This window comes from Galeopterus variegatus, unplaced genomic scaffold (assembly GCF_000696425.1).
Source record: "Galeopterus variegatus unplaced genomic scaffold, G_variegatus-3.0.2 Scaffold4156, whole genome shotgun sequence".
Lineage (NCBI taxonomy): Eukaryota > Metazoa > Chordata > Mammalia > Dermoptera > Cynocephalidae > Galeopterus > Galeopterus variegatus.
In genome coordinates, this window is record NW_007730267.1 from 184,087 (window position 1) to 201,467 (window position 17,381).

At 44.6% G+C, this 17,381-nt stretch overlaps 1 long non-coding RNA gene across 1 annotated transcript; it reads right to left on the reverse strand.

The window, feature by feature from the left end:
* LOC103602452 lies at positions 1–10,904 on the reverse strand. Its single transcript, XR_551533.1, has 2 exons — positions 10,848–10,904; positions 1–295 (listed from the first exon to the last, which is right to left on the reverse strand). It is a non-coding gene; the product is annotated as an uncharacterized LOC103602452 (long non-coding RNA).
* Between the last annotated feature and the right edge of the window lie 6,477 nt (positions 10,905–17,381).

Consider the following 17,381-nt stretch of genomic DNA (forward strand, 5'->3'; position numbering starts at 1 on the left):
TAAATGCTTCATCCATTTATTGGGAAGATATAGGAGTAGGGAAACCTTTTATGTGCTTGGTTTGTGACTTACACTTTTCCGGAAGGGCACTTGGCTTAGGTTTAGTAGTTTTAGGTTTTGCTCCCAGCGTCAGAAACATGGGCTCCAATTCCACTCAGTGACATGGTATGGGGCGAGGGCCAACCCCTCCAGCTGCGGTTCCACCATCTGGGAAAGGGGATAGAAGAGCAGCCAGCCCACACGACTGCAGGGACGGTTGTATGAGCCTGGGCAGGTGGAGGACTCGGTGCTCTGCCTGGAGAAGAGGAAACAATAATATCAGCTCCCATGACTTTACCTTCTGTCACTATATGTCCTACCATATTATTCTTCTCATCTCCGTGCTTGCTTATTTTGTGGTTTGCCTGTAAGTCACCAAAATACCCTTTACTGATGTGGCATAGGTCGGTTTTCAGGCCTGACATTATTTCAGTAGGTGGTTCTCTGTAGATGTAACACAAGAATGTGTTTCCTCAGTTTATAAGAGAATAAAGAGTTATATTCTCTGCTTTTCATTGGGGAGTGGACACCATCCATGACCTTTATCTAGTCCACGTTCCATAGATACATGAAATAAGTGTGTCATTGAACTTACGTATTCAAATATCTCCTTTATCAGACCCCTGATTTTGTCTGCTGAAATGTGCAAAAGATCATCTTCATCTGAAGTCCTGAGTATGATTGAATGACTATAAAAATTATTGTTTTGTTATGGCAGTTACCTTTCTTAATAATTTAAAACCAGTATTCCACAAGGTTAAAATGATGTTTTCTCTGCTTTTAATTTTTATGATAATGTATAAAGTGGGCGCGTGTACAGTGGTGGGGTGTGTGAGTGTGTGTTTGGTGTGTATGTGTGTAATGTGGGTTCTGTGGTGTGTATGATGTGCTTGGTGTGGTGTGTGGTGGATGTGTGGCATGTGGCATGTCTGTGTGTGGTGTGTGTGTGTTTGGTGTGTATGTGTGGTGTATGTGTGGTATGTGCTGTATATGTAATGTGTGTGCTGTGGTGTATGTTTGTGATGTGCGTGGTGTGGTGTGGTGTGTGTGTGTGTGTAATGTGTGTGCAGTGCAGTGTGTGGTGTATGTGTGGCATGTGGAATGTCTGTGTGTGGCATGTGTGTGGCATGTGGAATGTCTGTGTGTGGCATGTGTGTAATGGGGGCATGCTGTTGAATGAGGCACGGCCTTCGGTGTTTCCCCAAACCAGGGCGTGCTTCGTCTAGGCCTGCGTGGGAGGGAGTGAGTCTGTCCTCTTCCTTGGGAACCACTCTGCCTCACTGGAAGGGTCAAGTGTGGTGAACTGACCTTTCTTGGGGGTCTCACAGGCCCAACTCTTGGCCAGGGGCTGAGGGAGCTATGACCACTGTGCAGAAGAGTTGACACCGCAGGCCTGAGACCGCTGTCTTTAGAAAGGTCTGCTTGCAAGGTGGCCCTTGGCTGTTGTCTGAGCTGTCAAGGTGGCATGAAAAGACCCTTCTATTCTAATACCTCCTGACAGCTAGTCTCACAGTACCTCTCTTAGGAAAATTGGGTTGCTTTGCACCTGGAAACTCTCATTCTCTAAGCAGAAACATGGAGAGGGCGGAAGAGAGATTTCGTATGAAGACAGACAAGCCACAAAGCTGCCAGAGCCATTAAAAACTCCAGGGAGTTCATTTTCCTAACAGTATAATATATAACAATGTTTTTATAATTTATTTTTTTAATTTTCAAAAAACTAAAAGTTTTTACAATGATAATTTATGTTGTGACTAAAACAAAGAAATTTGAAAAAGTTAATTGTTTTACCAGATCGTTAATTTTTTTTTAAAGCCTTAATGTTAGAACTTGTGCTATTTTGAAATAATATGAAAAGCTACTGCTCTCTACCTACTTTCTAAGAACCACAATCCCATCAAAATCAACCTGAACGTTTGAGAAGAGACATGGGCTGACTTTTTTTTATCCTTAATGGATTAAACCTTTGCAGTTCGGCAATCCCTACAGATGGTTGACTTGCAGGAAGTATTAAAGCTGTGATTAGCAATCACGATGCAGCCTCAGTCATGTACTGTGCAGGCCACAGATTATGGACGGCCGGAAACTGCATTCGCTTGTAGCACGGTTCTATAATTACAAACATGCATGTGCAAATATACGCACATACACACACACTCACACGCACATGCATGTGCACACACACACATCAATCCCAGAGTACTCGAGATCACAGGCTCTGTTGTCAGATAGACCTGAGCTGAAATCTGGAATTTTCTACCTGTTGGCTCTGTGATCGTAGAGAACTTTCCTAACTGCCGTTAGCCTAATTTTTCTCATCTGTGAAAGGTGCACGCTGACTCCAGCATTCTGCGGGTGCTGTGAAGATCCACTCACGGAGGCATTGCATCCACAGGAGGTGGTCTGTGGGGGGCTGGGAGGTGATTCACGTGCATACGGACAGGAGGCAAAGGGAGGCTGGAGCTTCACGTCCAGTAAGCGTGGGGCTGCCTCTGCCCGGAGGCTACTGAGTCACCAACTTCTCCATGCCTCAGTTTCCTCAACTGTAACATTGGCATAACAATAAAGCCCATCTCGTGTTCCTTTGAAGAATCACATGAACGAATCCACGCGGAATACTCAGAAGAGGACCTGGCCCAGCCTCAGCACTCAGTAACTGTTCGTTACTATTATTACTGTGACCCCAAAGTACCTCAGGGCCCCGCTTCCTGACATCTTGCTTTGCACAGTTCCTTGCATCCAATCTGTTTCCCTCATACCAAACAGATTGCAGATATTTTTTTCTGAAAAATAAAAATGAATTAAGAGAGTGTAGTAGTCTAGAAAAGACGGGGGAGATGGGAAAGAGCTAGCTGATGTACAAAAAAAGAAGAGAGAATCTAGAGAGGCAAGGGAGTATCATCGGGTGAGGACAAGAGTGCAGGAGGGACGTCTTTGGCACCAGAGGTCAGGAAAAGCAAATGGGCCCAGACTCAAAATATCTGGACAGTGCTGGGAGGCCCCGTTCTGTTATGACGTGTGCATGGAGTGTGTTCTCCAAGCATCTCAGTTTTCTTGTTCAGGTGGGATCGCCAACTAGACTGCAAACACCTGGAGGGTAACGATCGTATGTCATCTTCATCCAGAGTCTCTCCCCGAGGACTTGGCAAGAGAATGAATGTTGAATGAGTGACCGGGAAGTGTTTAGCCCGTATGGAAGCACTTACAGCTAAACTCTATCAGCCGTCTTCTTTTATATTAACAAGCAATATTCATGACAGAAGGACTCACAAGAATCCATCAAGTGCTTTCCAGTTTCACTAGAAGCATCACTAGTGAAAGGATTATCAGCAGTCATTCTGCATCAAGCATTGACAGAGATCTGGTGTTTACAAGAGGCCAATTTTGGTAGAAATTCATGAACTACATGCAGAATATGGCTGATCTGCAGGAGAAATGTTCAGATTCCCAACTGAGCCGCTTGAGCAAATGTAATGTGAGACAACTCCACGCTACGAATGAAATAGATGGGACGTTGAATTATGCCATCGTTAACGTATGTTTCTAGGTCCTCTTACAACAAAGGCTCTGAATCATGCCAGGCTTAGGATGAGTGTCAGCCAGCACTCAAATGGTGTAGACATGTGAATTGGTGACTCATTTACTGTTTTTTTCATCCATCAGAAAGTATTTACTGAGCACCAGCCATGCATCTGGCTCTGTTCTCAGAGCTGGGGCTACAATGGAGAGTAAAGATAGCTGAGCCTTCCCAACTGCACTTAATCAACTAAGACCACCGTGAGTGGTGACCATGAGTATTGGAGTATTGTTCAGGCCAGACTTTGGCTGGAAATAAATATACTGGTAAATAGGCAAGGATGAGTTGTATAGAGAAATCATATTTTAAAATGAACATTGTTTTAGTCTGTTTGTGCTGCTAGAACAGAATACCATAGGCTGGGTGGCTTACAAACATTGGAACTTTATTTCTCACAGTTCTGGAGGCTGGCAAGTCCAAGATCAAGGTGGTGGCAGGCTTGAGGGCTGCTTCCTGGTGCCTTCTCTGTGTGTCTTCACGTGGTACAAGGGGCAAGGGAGTTCTCTGGGATCTCTTATAAAGGCATCAATCCCATTCATGAGGACTCTGCCCTCTTGACCCATTCATCTACGCTGGAGATTAGGATTTCAACATACGAATTTTGGGAGGACACAAACATTCAGTCTACAGCATACACACACAGGAAAATACAGGATTTAAAGTCAGGCTTCTTAAGCTGGCATGTAAGAAGCATGCCTGAAGTGTATAAAGTCTGAATAAAGTTTACTGGAAAATTTGAAGAGGAAAGCACATGATCTTCTCATATAGATAAGGTACATTGAGGAATAAAAAAATTTGCACTAATTTTATGGTAAAACACAAAACTTCAAAGAAATTCCCCACTTTCAGACTATGATCCCAGATTTCAGGGGATATGTGTTTACTCTCCTCTGCCACTAGGGTAGTTCAACAGAAAAAAATCTGAGGAGTCCTGTTTCAGTGTATTTTCTCTGTTCCTCCATCTGGTTAAATTTTTCATTTAAAGTAATTTATAAATACCACTTTTTGTAGTAGAATGGGTGTTATTTAGAAGGTAATGGTATTTGGTGTTAATAAAAACAAGAAAACTAAGCTCTTGGTAGGTCTGCACTCTCAGACGAGAACTTAATTGTCGTTTTTTTATTGCTGTAACTTTAGCATAAAAGTTGTTCCAAAGAAAGCTGTCTAAATGGCATGTTACTTTTTAAAAGCAAAAACTTCATAAATAAGAGCTGACATAAAAATATACCAAAGTAATTGGTTTTGGTAACACTCAGGAAAATAAGATGTTAGATGAACCAAGTTATCTAACTGCAGCTAGAGTCTAGTTAAGAATAGGTCACAAATGTATTACCTGGTAAAACATAGTATTTTCCTGTAGAGATCAGTTAAAAATAAAGTAGTTTGAGTAGTTTTGGAAATAATGAGATTAGTTCAGGGATTGGAGTAGCTGGGTCCCTAACAATGCTTCTAAAAGTTTACTGTGAGTGAAGATTGTCCAGGATGTTTATTAAACATGCAGATTCCTGGCATTCATTCCTGATGATTCTGATTTAATACATTTTCACTCCGTTTTAGGAACACGCATGTTCTAACCAGCATCTCAGGGGATTCTGATACGGGTCATTATCTGACTACATCTTGGGAAAATCTGACCCTAGGTGGCCCATTATAGGATTCATCACAGTCCCATGAACTCCTCAGACAGAAATTCCGTTTTGTGTGTTCATTTTCCTAGAGAGAGGATCCATATCTTTCTTCACATTCTCAAAGTAGTTCTGACCAAATAGCACTTCTGGGATGTAGGAAAGAGACCCCGTAGCTGGACTCTGCAGTTAGCAAGATAAGGAAAGAAGAGTTTTATATATATATATTTTGGCATGGCCATTTTAGCTCATGAATAGAAAGAAATATGTTTGGATCTTAAAATAAAATATTAGACTAAACGAAAAAAAGGAGAGAAGATATTTGATAGATGTCCCCAGGGCCCAGGCAATCAGTGTCTCCAGGACTTTGATCTGTCTCCTAGTCATCAGATGCACCGTTGTTATGACAGCAGGAGGGAACGTGGCAATCGCTGGAACTGTTGCACGCAAGGACAATGTGTGCTCAGACTCCTTGATTATTTTTACCTCACCTGAGAGACTGACCAAGAGGTCCAGAACACAGAGTGATCACAGTTCTGGGAACAGAGATCTCCATCTCCGGCTTTCAGGTACTTCTTCTACCCATTGGCCCTCTCAAGTGCAGTACAAATCAATGTCAAAGAAAGGTTAAAGAACTGAAGATGACAAAATTTAATCAGAGCCGGAAACAAAGGACCCAAGAAAGAAAAAGAGGAGGAGGGAGAGGGGATAGTGCTTCCATTCCTGAAAAATGGATTTCTCATTCAAAGAAACTGTCTTTCCTACGTGATCAGATGCTGGGAATGGAGCTTCCTGTTGCTAGGAGGTTGCCATGTGCTGGGAAGGGCTTCCTGCCTTCTGCAGAGAAGAATCGTAGTGAAAGATCCCTGCACGAGGAGGAAAGAGACAGGCTTCCGCCCTTGTGAGTGGTGTGCGTTTTGCACTAGAGGGTCAGCCTCGGCGGCTCTCTGTGCCCTCCCAGCCAAGCCCCTCGCCCCAAGTGCTTCATTGGGGACCTGGCCTTGCTCTGTGCTCTCTCCCTATGGGCTTGGTATTCTAGAACAAGGCTGTTTTGCCTTGTCTAAGGGCAAAGTGATAGAAAATGAAGGGCCTTTGTTGACAAACCCTCTGGCTAATTCTCATGGACATCTGAGTCTTTCTCTTACTCTTTAAAAAGAGACCAATAAATAATTTGGGGTTTGACAAAAAATAAATAAATAAAATAAAGAGAGAAGGAGTGTCTTCTTTGATCTTTGGTGAAGATTTCCCTGAAATAAGCAGGAATCAGCAATGAAGGAAGCCTTTGGGGCAGGAAGGGTCCAGGCACCCCATGATGGGCCTGGAGCAGTTATGGGGGCACAGAAAAGAAGCTGTAGTCAGGAGAGGGTGGGTGGCTTTCTTTGAGTTGGCTTGGGCCAGTCTTGGGTTGGGCAACCCAAAACCTCACTGTGGCCCCACTGGGTCTTACCTGTGGTCCCTGGGATGGTCTGGCAAGAAGGATGGTGGACTGTCTATCAGCGGAGTCTGTCTGAGATTTGGAGGTGGCCATCAAGGTGTCCTCGATGGATGACAGCACTGAGTTGTCCAGGGAGAAGTGGCTTGATAGCTAATGTGCCTGGACATTGGAACCTCCTTTCACGGTCCTTCTTATTTGGAGCTTATATTTGAAACAGTGTCAACCTGAACTAGTCACAGTGTCTTGATGATATAACAGACTTATGATCAACAGCCATTTGGACCTCTTATTTCTACCTCAGTGTCGGATACTCTGGTGACAGTAACAGTCAGTCCCCATCAGGTACCCCTAGGTAACTTAGAGTAAGCCACACAAATGCCCCAGGACCAGACATCCCATTGCATCCTCCAAATTCAGTGAAAAAAACCACAACCCGACACTATTTTCACATAATACGACAAAAGGATGCTATTAACTTTGTTCATAAAAATTCCCTATGATAAAATTCCCACGATAAACTATGTGGCTTAGACATGCTATTGTTTTCATACACTACTTCACTCTTTTTGCTTGGATTCCACCTCAGATTCCTGCTTCTATATTTGTGAATGTGAAGAGAGTAGAGTTCCCTTTTCTGCGTCGTCTCTGTAAGCACTTGGTATGGGAATTATGCTAGCTTTGTAAAAATTCATTGACCTACATGAAGAAAACTACAAAACTTAACCAAATACAACAAATATAAGCTGAGATTCCAATACTGGATGGGAAGAAAAATTTTTTAAATGTTAATTCTTCAATTGACACATTTAGGTTTTATGCAAATTAATTAATATTAATTTTTTTAGGTTTAATGCAGCCTTCATTACCCCATTGGAATGACCTTTTAGGATTTGGTAAAATAACTATAATGTTCATAAGGAAGGAAAAAAATACAGATAAGAGTAATTTTGCTATGCTGGGTTCTCAGTGTATTTTCTAAACAGTGCAGTACATGAACTTAAATGTTTTTAGGGGATTTGTTTTGTTGCTGTTTAACTATTGCCACTAATCTCATCTTATACGAGGAATGTGGTGCAGTGGTCAGGAAATGTGACCTATGAAATTTCTGCTTTTGGTAGTTCAGTGAATTCCCCTTGCAGCTAGAATATAGGCACCTTTCATATATGTTCCCTTGTATATTCCCTTGATCACACAGATTCTGAGTTGTAGTTACACAGACAGATACTTTACTTTATTGCTTAAAAATCTTAAGTCTACCATGTTCTTACGTTTGTTCTTTCTACTTGTTCTGCCACGAAGCAACGGTTGTGTATCAAAGACTTCGCCTACAACCTGGTTTTCCTCATGCTTTAAATATCTTTGCCGTATGATTTATGATTTATTTAGATGTAAAGATCCATGACCATGAGCTTTTCTATTTATGCTGAATCTTCTACTAATATAAAATTATGTCTTTAGACCTATTTCTTGCTTTTGCCTGCGTTCTTTTCCTCTTTTTGAGTATTTTTTATTCCTGCTTCCTTTTTATTTACGTTTGCCAGATATATCTTCACCTTATTTCTTATTTTGAACTCTCCTGAGTCTTTTATTTTTACGTGTGCTTTATAAGCAAACTATCTTTAGATTTAAAAATAATTAATCTGAATTTGCCCTTTTGAAAGGAATTTAATCCATGTGCACTTATTGTGATAATGATTAAATCTGGTCTATGTATATCATCTTTATTTTTTGCTCTTTTTCAGAGATCTTGGTTGGCCTTCATTTTTATTTTCTTTTGCAATATACATGATGTTTTGCTTGCTTTATTATTCTATAGTAATTTAAAGGTTGGATTCTCATTTTAATCCTACCAGTGATAAATTTAACAATTCACCAAAACACTTTTAAACATTAACCCAACTGATTACTAATGTCAGTACATAACTGTTTTGTCTTCTTTTTCAACTGATTACTAATGTCAGTACATAACTGTTTTGTCTTCTTTTTTGTTTTCTACTTATTTTTTCCCTCTCTTTTCCTTCTATATTGTTTGATGTTTGCTTCCTGAGCCTGGGGTGAGGTAACTCCTTAAGTAAGCTGTGTGGAGCCTGGCAGGAGTCAAGCACATTCTGATGACAGAGGGGAAGCCATCGGTGTTTCGAGACCTGCAGCAAACCTCCCCTTTGCCCAGCTGGAGAGAAAGCTACAGTAAAAAGCAGACCCACCTCAGCAAAACGCCACCCTGCCTCTGGCCACAAACCATCCATCCAAGTTCAGTAAAAACCTTCCTACAAAATGAAACACAAAGCAAGGTAGGAAAAAGTCTTTGAGCTAACCTGCAAGAAAACCTGCAAGAGATGGTGTGATTCAGGCTTCACCTGCAACAAGGAGCCACTTACTGAGAATGTGCTGGGCCCTCAGGACCCCAGGAGGCAAGATAGAAACCTCCCTACACCCACTGCTGAAGAGCTCGTGGTCCAACTGGAGCAGACAAGGGGCTCTAGTAGGCATGTGCTGCGCTGCGGGAGCACCTGGGGGGAATAGTAGGAACACCTGTGGGTGAGACATAAAGAGTGAGGCGGCATGAGCCATGCTGGGGGTGGGGGTGACGGAGGAAGAGTGTTGCTGGCAGAGGGAACAGAAAGTGCAAAGGCCTCGTGGCAAGAGATGACTAGGAGCTCAGCCTGCCAAGTGGAGGGCACCAGCCAGGGCTTTTGGATGCAAACAGTAGAAGCTGATTCTGGCTCCTTTCAGCAAAAAAGAGTACTGGGAAGTCACTGGGAGGTCTCAGAGAATAAAAGGACAGCTGGACACAAGGCTGGGCAAAGTTTCAGGAAAATCCAAGGGACTGGTAGGCTGAGACCAAGATCAAGTCCACACTGTATCATCGCTGGATGGTGGCTAGAGGCACCAGCTAGACTGATTCCTATTGCTGCTTCCTGGATTTTAATGCCACTTGCTCCAGAGTTGAACACTGGTGCCTGCACTCCATTTGCCAAAACTTATGCCTGGCACAGGCTGCCTCTGCCTAGAGGAAGGGCACCTTTGCTTATTTACACACTGTGTGGACTGGAGGGAAACCTGGGGCAGGACACCTGGTTGGCCAAGCCCAGGTCACACGCCCATGCCCAGACTGCCAGGGAGCGGGCAGAGCCAGCATCCAGATTGGTAGGGTTCTGCAGTGAGAGGTGGGTGCTAGCTGCCACCTGACCTTATACTGCATGAATTCACCAAAGGAAAAGAGCTCAGCAGCCAGGCATCCGAGAAACGACAAATGTCCTCTGCAGTGGGAGGATAGAGTGCAGAGGGAGGGGCTGCAGGCAAGAGACAGAGCCAGACCAGAAAGTAGGTGGTTCTTTTGATCTTCATGAGCAATGCAGTGGGCCCTTAAATAGTCACAAGGGAGGGTGATTTTGAACTGGACAAAGAGATTATGTAGCCAGCAGCTCTGTCCTGTCCTTGTGTGTTGCAGACAAGACAAACGGTTCTGGGCAAGGAGGGTTGCCTGCTGAACTGTTCCACAGGGGCTGTCTATTCAAGAACTGACCCGATGCGGCCTCTCTTCAACCAGAACCTGCAGGGAAAGACCCAGAATCCATAGCTGACAGCAGCAGCTCCAGAGCACCACACGCCCTGCGTCTGGGGACAGAGTGACCATGTGCAGCAAGGTCTGTGGGGAAGGGGAGGTCACTTGTATGCCCCACAGGGCACTGAGCTTGAATTTATGAAATCTGTTCCTTGTGTGTGTCCCTACGCAGAGAGAAGGCACACAACACAGAGCTCAGAGCTTGAGCCATTACAGCCAGAATGTGACAGTAAAAGGGACATCACTGAAGGGCAGGTTCATGCGGGACTGACCCTTCTGTCTGGAACCTTCCATGCTGGGCTATGAGCAGGGACCATTATGTGGGGCAGGAGGCGGCAGGGCCACTGGCCACACCTCTAAATAAATCCGCAGATACCTACATAAATGTCAGAATATTGATGCTGTTGGTTTGGGGGCATAGGTGGGGATGATATTCAGGTTTTTTTCCTCTAAAAGAAAGAAAGGAGAGAGAGAGAGGAAAGAAGAGAGGGAGGCAGGAAGAAAGAAGAAGGAAGGGAGAAAAACACTAAAGCAAAAGACAAAGCAGATGTGAAATCGGTCCACAAGCAGCAGAAACCTGTCGATACAGCGTAGAGCACAACCTACCAGCTTAGAAGATTCGATCCACTCCCTGCCGGGAGCCCTTCGTGTCTGGGCATTTAAGAAAGGCAGGTGCCAGCATCTCCTTTGCCATCCGCCTAACCTCCAGGGCGTTTTCATGGAGACTGCTCCCCCAGATTCCCAGCCTGTGTGTTACCATGGCAACCAAGCAGGCTCCTTGGGAGGGTGAGGGAGGAAAGATGGCCACAGATTCCCGTGAGATCCACAATAGGGCCAGGTGCAGGCTTGCAGTGAAGGGAATGCGTGGGGCTGGACATGTTAGCAGCACACCCAGCTTCTGCGAGCCAGGCTGGTGGAGAGCACTGGTGTGTGTGCACGTCCTCAGGGTGGTTTTCCAAAGGACATCTTCAGAAGGTAAAAATTCTCACCGTACCCTTGGTCTAAGGAGACAGCCCTCCTGTGATCTGCCTTCACCACATCGCAGAACGTCATGTGGTTTTTGTTTGTTTTTCATATACAGCTAGGTTAAAAAAATGTTTAGAAATTTTTTTTTTCCTTTTTGTCTCTTTTTTTGTGGCCGGCAATGGATCGCAACCCTCAGTGTCGCGCCGGTACCGGACCGGGACCAGCAACGGGATTGCAACCCTCGGTGTTGCCCCCGCACCTCGCTCAGCCAGTGAGCAGCCGGTCTGTATGTGGGATCCGAACCCTCGGTGGGAGCGCCGCTGTGCTTCCCAAGCGGCGCACTATAGCAGTGCGCCACCGGGCCGGCCCTAGAAATTTTTTTGTAAATATAAAGTAATGCAGTAATGTCTGTTAGTTGTGGGAAAAGAGTTAAAAGACTATTAATATCGAGTGTGGACATACAAGCTTCCTCTCCTGCCCTCACCACCCGCCCCACTGCACTCGGGCTTGTAGCCTCCGGTGCCTCTCCTGGGCTTGCACATGTGCACAGGAGCTCCCGTCTGTCCTCTCCGCACCCACCCTACACTCTGCAGTGGAGGTTGCAGCTCTGCAGTCCCCATCTCTGCTTGGCTAGCTGCTCCCTGTCCACAGGGGGTGCTAGAAGGAGACTGGGAAGCAGGAGGAGGGACAAGGACTGGCGTGGCCTCATCGACTTTCTGCTGCTGACAGTGTTGCCTCCATCCTCCACCGCCCCTCAACCTGACAGCTGCCATTGGTTTCAGTTTTCAGCTTTGTACAGCACAACCAGATCCCAGGACACCAGCCATAGCCAGAGTCCCCTCCTCAGGGGACTGTGTTCCACACCATGAGACTTCCTCCGAGCACTTGAGGTCCAACTGCAGCCTGGCCCCCTTACTCAGAGGTGTAGGTCTGGTGCAGGGCAGGGGCTGCTCCCCCAAACTCTGGGTTCTGATAAGCCCAATTTCTTTCCTTTGCTTCCAGCCCCAGAGGTGGCAGCTGCTTTCTCTGTTTTCTCAGTGTTCCCCTTTGTCTTCTTCATCCTCCAGGGCTCGTCTAACTAATTCCCTGTATTAAATTCTCTCTGTGCAGTAGGTGGTGCAGCTTCTGTTTTCCAAGTGGTGCATACTATTCCATGATAGGTTTTATTCCTCTGACCATATAAAGAACGTTGTTCCATATTAATACACACAGCTTTTCCTCACTCATTCTTATTTCTGTCTCCTCTGTTATAATAACAAAGTATAACCCTTCCTCTGTTAATGAGCATTTGGGATGTTTCCAAGTTTTCACCAGTACAGTTGCTACTGCTATGAGCAGCCTTGAACAGGATCTTTATTCCTAGGCACAAGCATGTCTGCAGGAGAGATGTCGAGGATTGCTTGGCCTAACAGCACGTGATCACTGAATTTTGATAGACTTTCTATATCGCTTTCCTAAAGGCTGTAATTTAATGAAATGCCACCATTTGATGAAAAGTTCCTTCCTTGCCTTTTTTCTGATTCTCTCCCCATCACTCCTGCTTCATCCACCTGCTTTATCTGCATGTGCTGAGTCACTGGTAATGTGCATTTCTCTCATCATCTAGTTGTTTCAAATGTCTCTAACCTATTACTGTTTAAAAATATTGTCCTATAGTCAAAATCTCTACCACCAACAAGGTCTAATAAACTTGATTTTCTACAACCTTTTGTTTAGGTTAACATGCTCTTGCCTCTATTTACTGTTCCAAAGTATGAAAATAAACAACGTATCACATTCATGCAAGTTGATGTTATCTACTATGAATGCCCCAGCATACTTAAATTGTTCAAGATTCTATTTGTTTTTTTTTTTGTTGTTGTTTTCTACGTAAGAATAAACACACAGTCTAAATTCCTTAGTCAATAGAGTTGAAATTTGCCTCAGGTAATGAAGTGCTATGACATTTTTCTTAACCCAAGGAAAAAATCTGATTAACCTCTATTGCATTCATAGATTAAATAAATATATACAAGCAAATCCTTTATTATTTTTATTCCACATTTTGCTCTTTAGATATATACCGAATCTAGGAAATTGTCAGTGACCATAGAAACCCCTCTTCCATTGTACTGAATATTATAGGTTGAACGTCAAACGTTTTAATTTTGAGAGTTTAGTGTAATACCCATTCAGCTCCCTCGTGTGTGCTGAGAACTTACTCTGTGCCAGGCCCCACGCCAAGAACAGATGTGCTCACTCAGTCTCCTGACCACTACTGCATGGTCACTTTCCAGATGAAGTAACTCACACTGAGTCACTTTAAGTCACTAGCCCAAGGCATGCAGACTGGAAGTGGCAGTGTTGGAAGTGGATCCAGCCCCGCCTAATTCCCAAGTGTGTGAACCTGTCCCAGTCCACGCTGTGTTTCTGCTGCCTGCAAAGAAGCAGCGGCTCAGTCTGTCCCTGTCGCGCTGCCACTGCGCACATCCATCAGCAAGAACAGCATCGTTCTTCTGAGTGTCTGAGCCTAGAGGGACATTTCTTCCCTTTGCTCCCCATACTCCAGTGACACTGGGCTATTTTTAGCTCCGCCAAGCAATTGTGCTTGGCTGAACCTGTAGCTTCCGGGCATGCTGGTCCCAGTGGAATGTCCCCAATCTCACCCTTCCTCCCTTCCTCCTTGAAAGCTCTTACCTGATCTTCCAGATGAGATTCCTCACAAGGGGCCTGATCACAAAGCCTCAGCGCTCCCCGCATGGTGCCTTTTACATGCTCGTTATTGTTCACTGCATTGTTTAGGCTTATGCTTTAATGAATTGCTGCTCCTCTAGGTATATGCCCCATGGGGACAAGGACTGTGGACGTTTTATGACCTCCATGTCTCCAGGGCCCAGGGCAGTGCTGTCCAAAGCTAGCATGGCTGGATGCCTTGAACGGGGCCACGTAGGGGGATTGGGGGTTGGAAGTTGGGACCCATGATGGTGCAGGAGCCCCGGGCACAGGCAGCAGGTGTGAACAACCTGCGGAATCCTCAGCCTGACTTCTTTAGTTCTTCTTTGACTTGCAGACAGTGGTCACAGAATGGGATGTAAGGGTGGGCAGTATCCATCCCCTCTCATGTGGCACTTCTTGGGACCCCCCTTTCTTTCCCCTCTTCCCCTCTGCCTACTCCTCTCTGTGGCATTCCAGGCCACAACCTGTAGTCAGAGTCTTCTAGTCTCGGGATGAAGATACCATTGGGGGCTGTATTGGGTTGAATAGTGTCCCCCCCCACCCAAACCTACAAATGTGACCTTATTTGGAAATAGGTTCTTTGAAGATGTAATCAGATGAAGATGAGATCACACTGGATTCGAGTGGTCCCTAATCCAGTGACTGGTGTCCTTATACAAACACAGAGGGAAGATGACCCCATGAAGACAGAGGCAGAGATACAGTAATGCATCTGCCAGCCAAGGAATACCGAGGGCGGCCAGCAGCCACCGAAACTGGAAGAGGCCAGGAAGGATACCCCCCTACAGCCTTTGGAGGGAGCATGGCCCTGAGGACACCTAGACTTTTGGACTTCCAGGCTCCAGAAAAATCTCTCCCATTTTAAGCCACCCCGTTTGTGGTAATTCATCAAGGCAGCCCTAGGAAATGCATGCAGGGGCCACAGGAGGGGTAATCCCTTGGAGGCCAAGCTGACTAGGCTAGACTAGTGCTTGGAGCAACTGTGCTTGGAGGTACACTGGGGACGGAACATGCTGAAGGATAAATGTTTACAGTTGTGTTTCTTCCCACCTATTCCCCACTTCCATGAAATTCTGCCTTTAACTTTGAGGTTTTCACCACTGTCCCCCACCCACGCCAGCTCCCTGTCTGCCCCACCTCCCCACCTCCCATTCAAGCCCGAAGCCTGGATGAGATCCGGCCTCTGCCAGAGCTCCTCCTGGGCCTCATTCTGCAGATGGATAATCAGGATTATAAGTGGGATGAATATGCGAGATGCAAGAGGGGCCATTTCACTAGCAAAGAAGGAAGTGGGAGGAGCAAGGAAGGAGGGAGCGTCAAGTGTGATCAGGTGAAAAAAGAGTTTTGGTGTGAGATCAAGAGAGAGAAGGGAAGGGGGAGACGTCTGGGCAGCTGTGGGAGTTGCAAGGATGCTGAGGGTGACAGAAATGAGCAAACAGGACTGTACGGAGTCCTGGTTACATGTGGTCGCTAGCCCATGCGTCTTGTGTGTGGCATTGTACACAGACAGGCCTACATGTGGCACTGGCTTATATGCAGGTTACAGAAGGAATGAATGTCTTCTTTCCTTGGGGGCAATGTCAAAATTACTACAGTGCTGGTGTCAGGAGCTTCCTGAAATGAACAGCTTGTGGACCTTGACAGTGTGCATCCATCTAAACTCGACTGGCCTCGATGCTCTGAGGGTGGGAGGTTGCAGAAGGGACAAAGGCATTGGGCCATCAGACAGCCACAAGAAGCGATGGGGTGAGAGCTCCAGGAACCGTAAAACATGAATGAGGGCTGGAAACAAACACTTCTTTGTTTACAATCTGGGCCCTGGAAAATACAAGTGACAGGTATAAATGCAGAATATTTTAAAATTATTATAAAAAGAGTTTCCTACCCTTCAATAAAAAAGTCACTATTTACTTTTTTAAAAAACTGCTTTATTGAGGTAAAATCACCACTCAAAAATCTGTAGCCATTTAATGTATACATTATATAATGTATATATTTACATGTATGTGTGTGTGTATAATGTATATATGTAATGTTTGGAGTCAAGTATACCCAGTGAAACCTTCAAACTAGCATCACTTTTAATGCTATAAACTTGTCCATCATCTCCAAAACTTTCCTCCCATTCCCTTTGTTTTTTCCCTTTTGTGGTAAGAGCACTTGGAATGAGGTCTACCTTCCTAGCAGATTTTTAAGCATACAATACAGTGTTATTAATCGTAGGCCCCTGGTATGCAGCAGCACCCCAGACTTACTTATCTTGTGTAACTGAAACTTTGTAACTTTTTTTTTTTTTCCTTTTTGTCTTTTTTCGTGACCGGCAACGGATCGCAACCCTCAGTGTCGTGCCCGTACCGGACCGGGACCGGCAACGGGATCGCAACCCTCGGTGCTGCGCCCGCCCCTCGCTCAGCCAGTGAGCGGGAACCGGTCTGTATGTGGGATCCGAACCCTCGGCGGGAGCGCCGCTGCGCTCTCAAGCGGCGCAGTGTAACAGTGCGCCACCGGGCCGGCCCCGAAACTTTGTAACCTTTGACCAGCACCTTCCATTTCCCTCCCACCAGCTCCCAGCAACCACTGTTCTACTTTCTGCAGCTGTGTGCTTGACTGTTTGGGATTTCACATGTAAGTTACATCATGTACTTTTTATTGCCTGTTGATTCTTTGTACCTCTTCTTTGGAGAAATGTCTGTTCAGATCTTTGTTCATTTGTTAATTGGATTATTTGGTTTTTTGCTACTGAGTTATAGGAATTGCTTATATGTTTTGTTTCTTTTCCTTCAAAAATTTTTTATTAATGCTAATTCAGTATTAATTTTACTTTTTAAATTTATTTATATATTTTTATTGAAACGATTGTACATGTCTGTGGGGTACAGAGTTGCATATCAATATCTATGTGCAATATGTGATGCNGATTGTACATGTCTGTGGGGTACAGAGTTGCATATCAATATCTATGTGCAATATGTGATGCTCAGATCTGGATAATTTGTATATTCAATGTTATGCAAAGTTATCATTTTTTATGGCCCTTTACTATTCCTACTTTATCTCCCTTCTCACCCCTGGTAACCTCTGTTCTGTTCTCTCCTTTTGAAAGCTCAATGCATTATTGTGATTACTGTATGTTTCTTTTTAATTTATTTTTATTTACTTTTTGTTCATTTGTTTACATTTTAAGTTCCCACTTATGAGTTAGAACATGTGGTATTTCTCTTTCCATGCCTGGCTTATTTCACTTAACATATTTTTCTCTAAGTTTATCCATGTTGCTGCTAATGGAAGGATTTCATTCTTTTTTATGGTGGAGTAGTATTCCATTGTGCATATATACCATATTTTCCTTATCCAGTTGTCCAACGATGAACATTTAGCTTGGCTCCAACTCTTGGCTATTATAAATAGAGCTGCATAATCATGGGAGTGCAGGTATCCCTTCAACATGATGATTTCCAC